Source organism: Jatropha curcas, chromosome 4 (genome assembly GCF_041381405.1).
Source record: "Jatropha curcas cultivar XTBG-Jc1 chromosome 4, XTBG_Jcur_1.0, whole genome shotgun sequence".
Lineage (NCBI taxonomy): Eukaryota > Viridiplantae > Streptophyta > Magnoliopsida > Malpighiales > Euphorbiaceae > Jatropha > Jatropha curcas.
Window position 1 is genome coordinate 22,230,550 of NC_143154.1, and position 9,109 is coordinate 22,239,658.

Consider the following 9,109-nt stretch of genomic DNA (forward strand, 5'->3'; position numbering starts at 1 on the left):
ATCTCTTCATCATTAATATTCTGATTTAGTAATTAGGCATCAAGTGCGTCTGTTTTACAAAATCATAATTCTCTTAATCTTAGCCATTGATTAGTTGAATGAAATTTCAAATCTTGATTTGCTAATTTCATTCTACCTTGCGCAAGGATTTCATAATCAATACTAATAGAGAATAATTAGAACATTTTTCCTAATTTACCTAGGGTAATGAATCCTCTCTTAATTATACAAGTATCTGCGTACGGTTTCTATTATGCCAATTAATCATTACTTATTATTCATGAATGAATAATGTGAACGAAGAATTAAAACATAATCATCTTCATACAAGATAACTTAGTAATTTCAAGTAAGAATTAAAACATAATCATCTTCATACAAGATAAATTAGTAATTTCAAGTCAAAGAATTACTTACACAACCATCATTTGAGTATTCCATAGACACATGTAACTCTCTATACAAAATTCTCATGTAGGTCAATTCAGTAGACTTGTTCAAATAACAAGCACCCACATATTAGTTCTGGGTATCATATATATCTCAGTTTATGAGAACAATTACTTCCCTTCACAAAGGAAAGAATATAATATGTACTAGTCACAATATCTCTAATTATCATTCATTAATGAAGAGAACATTGACCAGGAATATTTAGAGACATTGCTATAATGCAAAAGAAAACTCATAATTATAACCACATTATAATTTATTTTGCAAAGTAATATTGTCTCACGGACTTTATCATTTACCGAGATTCTTTCAGTAGAATATAAAAGATAAAAAATGTCTTTCATTAATAATTAAATATTTTATTACATGAAATATTATATCCAAAATATAACCAATCACTTTGCTATAGGCAATATAACTAACAGGTTCCATATTTATATTATTTTAATAGAAATCCTAATCCAAATTTAAAAATAGGGTGCTAATATATCTACGTTTCAAAATGGAGATGCTCATGGTACAAAGGTCAAATGAGAGTGCTTTTACAAGAAGTTGTAAAGTTGAGGGTATTTGTATAGATTTAGCTCTATTCTATATGTTTGCAGTATTTTAAGTTGTCTATAAGGTAAAGTTATTTATGCGAACCAATTTGTAAGTATATACAACTATTAATATGTGCAAACATTTTGTTGTAGAAGTTGGTAAATAACCTTGCATATATTAGCACAAATCATTTATATTTTCTTGTTATATCATTAACAGAACCAACAAAACATGATTAAATGAACACAAATACAAGAGTTATTTTTACAATTTCTATTTAAAACATTATTAAACAATTCCCTTAACCACATTAGGAGGATATTGTACATCAACATAATTTAGGTAGTCTCTCTATTTTTAACCATTTAAGAAGTTAATCAGAAAAATATAAATGGGCGTAATAATTTTGAGTTAAGTATTGTCATTTCGAAGGAAATTTCCATTCATTCTGGATTTACTGGAGTTGTGAGTAAATCTCACTATTCGTGCATACTTAATTATTAAGCACAGATAGAAATTGAGTATGTAATTCAGACTATGCTTGCAATTGCAAAAATTTAATTTGTGCACATAAGGTGAAGAAGTCATCATTTTCTCATAGCACAATACAGTTTTTTTTGAAACATTAATTGCTAACCACAATAATGTCCGCCACTATCTTGAAATTTTCTCAAAGTCAATATTTAAACTAACAACCAAAATAAGGGCATATTGGACTTTTTACTTTGGCATTTGTCCCAAAGTTACCATTTTAAGCAATTTTCTCCATATAAAAAAATGTCAACAAGAAATTTTCTCTAGATAATCAAACGAAGGAGATATAATTTTTTGGGCTTAATTTTACCCATCCTCTCTAGACATATACCTTTTTCGTTTATTGTCTCTAATCTTCAAAACATCCTGTAAAAATAATTGTCCTTTCAAATTTATACTAATAAAGTCTAAAACTTACTTAACTGGTCACTTTTAATCTGTTTGTGCTTTTTAGGGATGGAGTGGAGTGGGCACCCGTAAAATTTGCATTACCTATACCCAAACTTGCTTTAAAAATTTTGATATTCATACACATTCCAAACTCATTTCAAATTCCTTTTGAAATACTCATGTCCACACCCGTTTGAAATTTTAACCCGCATACTTGCTCCACATCCATTAAACTAATGCCCAAAACCATCTATATGGGTTGGGGTGGGTTGAATATTCGCGAAAGTCCATTATGCTTATATATGCAGTACCTTATTGAGTTCATTATAGTTGATGTTCATTAAGCTTTAGAAGACGGAGATGAAAATAAAAGATAGGACTAGAAAAGGAAAAGTATGAATGAAGGACAATTTTAAATTAATTTTTTTTTAGTAATTAATTTTTTTAGTATTTGATATTAAGGCTTGGAGCTCTGGGTTTGAGTTTAATTTTGTGTAGTTTTAGTAAAAATACTGAACCTAATATACATTTAAATTTTCAATTGAATTTTTCTTATATTAAATATTTTAAAATTATATAATGATTTTGGTGGTAAAGGGTACCTTTAACCTTAAACCCACACCAATCCAAACCTATAGTGGGTAGTTAATTTGACACACATACCTGTCCTAAACCCATTTGATCAATACTCAAACTTGTTTTAAATGGATTTTTGAAGGTTAGGTACTCACAAACACTCGCCCTACTTCCATCCCTAACTCTGTTGACATGTCAAAACAACAAAAAGGATTGCAACATACTCAGCACTAGGCATGGCCAAATCACGGTTCATGGAACCGGAACCGCCGGTTCGAACCGGTTCCGAACCGGAACTGGAACCGGTGCGAACCGGAACCGGGACGAACCGGAACCGGAACCGGAAGATTCCGGTTCCAGATATTCTGGAACCAGAACCGGCGGTTCCAGAAAACCGGCCGGAACCGGTTGGAACCGCCGGTTCTCCGGCCGGTTAGAACCGCCGGTTAGAACCGGTTCGAACCGGCGGTTCTAGCCGTTGTAACTGTCAGATTTTGAATTTTTTTTTTTTTTTTTGTAAATTTGTTGTAAAATCTCTTAATTACCCCTCCCAACGGCTATATAACGGCTAGTTTTAAGGGTATTTTGGGAAAAAATAATTTTTGGATTTATTATAAATACCTCATTTTATTTACAAATTAATTACAAAAAAATCTCAACTCTCTCTACTTACTTTATCTCTACAATATACTACACTCTCTACTTACTCTCTATACAATATACTACACTCTACTCTATATTATTCATTTATTCTTCTCTACTCTATAATCTCTCTTATTAATTAATTATTGTCTCTATTTTTTTTTATTCAATTTTCCAAATTATATTTTATTATCATATAATGGCAAGTGGAGGAAACTCAAATTCGGGTAAGGGCAAGGGAAAAATTGGAGAATCATCTATTCCTACAAACGACATCTATAATATAATTCCCGAGCAATTTAATTTTGAGGGGTTTCCAAATGAAAGTTTGGATATTCCAACTCAAGAATCCGAATTTAATGAGCAATTTCAAGAAGATGAAGAACAAGAGCAAGAGCAACGAGCAAAAATTTTTACAAGAGCAAGACAAAGTTCCGACATATTCTCCATTCATTTCACAAAAAAATTCAAAGGTGAGAAAATGTACGATGTAATTTGCAATTATTGTGGAAAATCTTATAAATTTAAACAAGCGGGCGGCTATGGATCATTTTGGAAGCATTTGGAGACAAAACATCCAACAAAAATAGGAGTTGATCGGTCTCAACAACAAATTTCCGGGTACGCTTCTAACCTTTCTTTATTTAAATATTCTGATAAAATACAAAAAGAAGAATTAGCAAAAATGATTTCTATGGAACATTTATCTTTTAGTTTTGGTGAAAAAGTAGGTTTTAATAATTATTGTCAAAAAGCTTTAAATCCTTGTGCTAAAAGAGTACCAAGAAATACTGTAAAACGAACTATTATTTCTTTATATAATAAAGGAAAAAAAGAGTTAGAGATTTTATTTTCTCAATTGAAAATTCGTGTTTCAATTTGTTGTGATGTTTGGAGTGATCATTGGCAAATGCATTCTTACATGGGTATTACATGTCATTGGATTGATGATGAATGGAAAATTCAAAAAAGAATTATTGGTTTTCGTGTTTTTGATGATAAACATACTGCAAATAATATTTATAGAGTAATTGTTTCAATTTTAGATGAATATAAGTTGACAAAAAAAATTTTTTCAATTTCATTTGATAATGCTTCTGCAAATACTAGATCAATTATTGAACTTAAAAAAATTTGTGAACCAAATATTGGTGGTAAATTTTTTCATATAAGATGTGCATGCCATGTTTTAAATTTATGTGTACAAGAAGGTTTAAAATTTCTTGATTCTTTTATTTCTCCAATTAAAAAAGCTATTTCATATTTATGGACACATCCCCAAGTGATGAAAAGTTGGGCTAAATTTTGTAAAGAAAATAATAAAAGACCAAAACGTTTTCCAAGGGATGTCCCAACTCGTTGGAATTCAACATATGAATTACTAAACGAGTCTTTTTCTTATAAAGAATTATTATGCTTTTTTGTTACTAATAATATTGAGGATATTAATTTATATCCACAAAATTGGGATGTTTGTGCAAAAATTTTAGATATTTTAAAAATTTTTAATGATGCTACCTACAAATTTAGTGGGGTTTATTATCCCACATCTCATTTATTTTTACCTGTGTGTATAAATATTGTTACTGCACTCCAAGAATTTCAAAATGATGATTTATTAAAAGATTGTATTTTTTCAATGAAAAAAAAAATGGTTATCTTATTTTAAAATTATACCACCTCTTTATCTAGTTGCTATTGTATTTGATCCTAGATGTAGAATGGATGTTTTATTTGAGTATTTGACAATTTATTATGATGTATTAAATCTTGATGTAGAAGATACTGTTAATATAAATATAGTAATGCATGAAGTTAAACAAAATATTATGCAATTATATAATGAATTTGTTCAAATTTCTAGTTCATCTACTTCTACTTGTACTTCTTCTCAATCTAATATTCAACAATTTCCAACACAAAGGGTAAGTGGTGTTGGCATTGCTTAACAAGTTTTACTACAAAGACAAAAAAGAACAAGGGAATCCAGTTCTATTTCTGAATTTGATAATTATCTAACAACTTCTTTTGAGTTTGATGATGATTATGCAGAAACGGATTTTGCAATTTTAGATTGGTGGAGTCGTCACGAAAATACTTTTCCAATTCTTTCTTTACTTGCAAAACAAATTTTAGCAGCTCCGGTCTCCACTGTTGCGGTTGAACAAGCTTTTAGTCAAGGAGGAAACATACTTGATGAAACATGCTCTCGTATGACACCCGATTCATTAGAAGCACAAGCATGCGTGGATGATTGGACCAAGGCCGAACTAAGAGCCCAAGAAAATCCAAAAGAAAATGAAGATTTATATGATTTATACGATGGGTCCTCAACGGGAACATCAACCGGGGGGTGCAAATAGCGAATAAGGTAAAAGGGGTGAAATTGGTATAAGGTAAGTAAGAACTACGTGGGCTTTGATTCCTCTAAACCCCAAGAGGATACGTAGGCAACTTAATTTTTTTAAAATTAAAAAAATTAAGTTCAAGCCCATTTTTTTTTAATTATGTTCAAACATTAAAAAAAAATTCAGTTGAAATTTAAAAAAAAATTATGTCAAATTGTTAAGTCTTTAAAAAAATAAATGGAATTCAAGTAATTTTAAATTTTTTAAGTGTATTTTTTAATTTTTTATGTTCCAAAAATTTTTTTTAACCCGTCTTCAAAATTTAAAATTTTTTTTATTCTATTTTTTAAATTTTTTATGTTGAATTAATTTTTTTTTACACCGTTCTTCAAGATTTAAAATTTTTTAGGTGTATTTTTCAATTTTTTATGTTCAAAAAAGAAATTTTTTTAAATTTTTTAGGTGTATTTTTCAATTTTTTATGTTCAAAAAAAAATTTTTTTAAACCGGTTTTCAAATTTTAAAATGTTAAAATTATGCGATTCGCCGGAAAACCGATCGGAACCGTCGGTTTTGTAATCGGATCGGAACCGGAACCGGAACCGGATGGTTCCAAACCGGAACCGGAACCGGTCCTGTACGGTTCGATTCCGGTTCCAGAAAATCTGGAACCGGAACCGCCGGTTCCGGAACCGTGGCCAAGCCTACTCAGCACCACGTTTGCGATTGCAATTAAAATAAATTGTGGGCCACATATTCCTTTTATCTCTCTTGCCCGTGGTTATTCTCTCTCCTGACTATATTGATTTTTCACAGTATCTAAGGGGATTTTGTACTTCGATTTTCATCAATGATGCTTCTCTTAGAAATGACTGAATCTCTTCATTTTATTTTATTCTCTCTCTTTCTTCTTTGTTGTTCTTCCTGGGAAAAGTGGGTTCAGAACCAAGAAGAAGAAAGACATGACAAAAGAAGTAGAGATTGGCTAACGAGGCAAATTTTGCTTAAAAGTCTTGGACTATGGAGCCAAAACTTAACAGTTAAAGCAACTTTGCTTGCTTATGTATTTTTTTCTCTTAATTCTTTATTTTTGGTTGTATGTATGTGGTCCCTGTCTTCTTTTGTGCGTTTATTATGCTTTAAGTGGAGATAAGAAAGTACTTTTTTTTGTTAGTGTATTAAAAAATTACTATATTTTAGGGTTCGGGTTTTTAAATTAAGAAAAAGTTGTTGGTGGGGCTAATGTGGTATTTATTAGGGTTTTTAATATGCAAATTAGGCCGATTATTGGATTTGCATTAAATCTTTTTAATTTGTTTGATAGAAGGATTACGATTTCTTTAGTACACAAATGCGGCCGCTGTTTGTTTGTAATTGCATCGAATATGTTTAATGTTATTGTTTTTATGAAAGATTTGAATATGCAAAAGGGGACTTTAATATTATTAGGGATTATAATCTTTGTTGCCAAGGTACATCAATATTATGTTTGTATTAGGCTGTTTATAAGACACAGTGGCCACTATTTTGTTAGGTTTTACATTATATATTTGAAAATTAAAAAAATGTATGTCTGCATCTATGATTTGATATGCAAATGGGGAATTTAATATTAGGTATTGTAATATTTGTTGCCATTTTTTTTTTTTTTTTTTTTTTTTTTGCATTTGTGTGCCTTTTGCATTGTTGATGTCGAAGACCTTGAAGGTGAACAAGTTTATCGGCATATTTTGCCAAAAAAAATCAATACTTTCTTTCTCATTGTCAGTCAACAACCTTTCTTCATGAAAGAATCGAGCATCAATGGACCACTTAACCCCACACCAAATCCCTTTGAATTCTTAACAATAAAATAAATTCTATTTCCATCTCCCTTTTAGAGAGCTTAATGCATATAGAGCGCTAACGACATAAGGAGAGAATTCAAGGTTGGCCTGGCAAGTTAAAATGCTATAACCTAAAACTATCCTGATACTATTTGGGGCGAGTTGAGACATGGTGATGCCTAGGTGATTGAGATACTCATATAGGTCCCCTTGAAGAGGAAGGCGAATGCTAAATCTCAAGTCTTCTTTATATAAAACTAAAAAGTCCTAGCTCTACTGCTACCCACAGTGAAAAGCTCAAATTCATCTGGAATAGGATGCTTTTACTTTAATCTTCCCATATCCCCTTCCTCTAAAATAGAACCTAACAGAGCAAGCTTATTCTCTCTTTGAGGAACAAAATTTTTCCTTGGTGATTACCAGATGCTGATTCTTCCAGGAGCCGCCTGAGAAGCTTAGCTAGCAGCTTCCACGGCGGCCAAGCGGCGACTGGAAGGAAAGCCACCAGATCTTGTAGCCTCGAAACTAGAAGAATCAGAGGAATTGGCCTCAATAATGATGGTTTTCCAGTTTCTTGAATGAGGAACAGAAGAACTCATTTTCAACAAAAGGAAAAATGAAGAAGCAGTTACCTTTGAAAGATGCCTGAAAATTTGAGCTTATAGCTTGAAGAGGAAAAGTTGAGAGACACCTTAATGAGTTTCAAGAAAGCGAGAAGACATGCCTTAATGAGTGTAAAATTAAATGAAGGGTGTGTCGCTCAACACGCTTTGAAAGCTTCAAAAGTCACATAAATTAAAAGTGAAACTTTAATTGATGACTAGAACTGGAAAGGTGTACAACTTTTCAAAATCAACTTTGACAACTAATAGTTAGGGCACATGTGTACGAATTACGCAAGCTTGGTCAAATCTTGCAGTAGCATAAAGCCAAACATAAATGTTCAGTACCTTTTTTTTTGTTTTTTGGGGGGGGGGACTTTTGATGGAAGATTTCCCATAAATCGACTGAGTGTTACTTAAACTAATTCAAATTAAGTAATGCTCGGTCACAGGATCACTTTATTATGTAATTAATATCCGAAATTATCATTGGGTATTTATTATTTTGACTCTTATTTAGAACAGTTGGAAATACTATAATACTTGTATTGAATCTCAATGGAGGATATACTCTTATGTATTAAATCTTTTCAATTTTTTTCAAATTCTAATCATCTTTCTACTTCTATCAGGAAGCAAGGAGAGAGCCTTAAGAGGATTATTACTTATTGTAATTGAATGAGATAGATTGATATTGTGTACTTGAGTAGTAGGAAATTTATACAAAGGTAGAAAGGCTCTTGATTAGAATTGTAGTTGAAATCCTTATTGGATATTATATATATAGTCTCAGCTTGTCTACGTGGAGGATTAGGAATCCTAACACCCTCCAGATTCTCTGTAATATATTCTTCCATATATAAAATATAATTAGGTGAAAGCCCGCGCATTGCGCAAATTGTTTTATTATTATATATTTTACTTTATAATCTATAATAATTTATAATTTATTATAATTTATAAATTATTTCTAATACATTTATATTATTTTATGATCTAAATTTTAGGAATTACTGTTTTGGATTACAAAAATTTTAATTATTCTCACCCCTTTGCTAACATGTGCATCTACAGCAGTCATCATAGGAATACACTTGTTTGTTTGATTAATAAAAAAATCTAAGCTTTTCTAATAATATTTTTATTGTCAAAAAAATTACATTTCTCTTTTGACTTCATTGTTTTAGGATTAATG

The 9,109-nt window shown here is 30.8% G+C and overlaps 1 long non-coding RNA gene across 1 annotated transcript; it reads right to left on the reverse strand.

The window, feature by feature from the left end:
* Positions 1-7,202: 7,202 nt before the first annotated feature.
* On the reverse strand, positions 7,203-8,076 carry LOC110009296 (uncharacterized). Its single transcript, XR_002284190.3, has 2 exons — positions 7,945-8,076; positions 7,203-7,837 (listed from the first exon to the last, which is right to left on the reverse strand). It is a non-coding gene; the product is annotated as an uncharacterized LOC110009296 (long non-coding RNA).
* Positions 8,077-9,109: the final 1,033 nt, after the last annotated feature.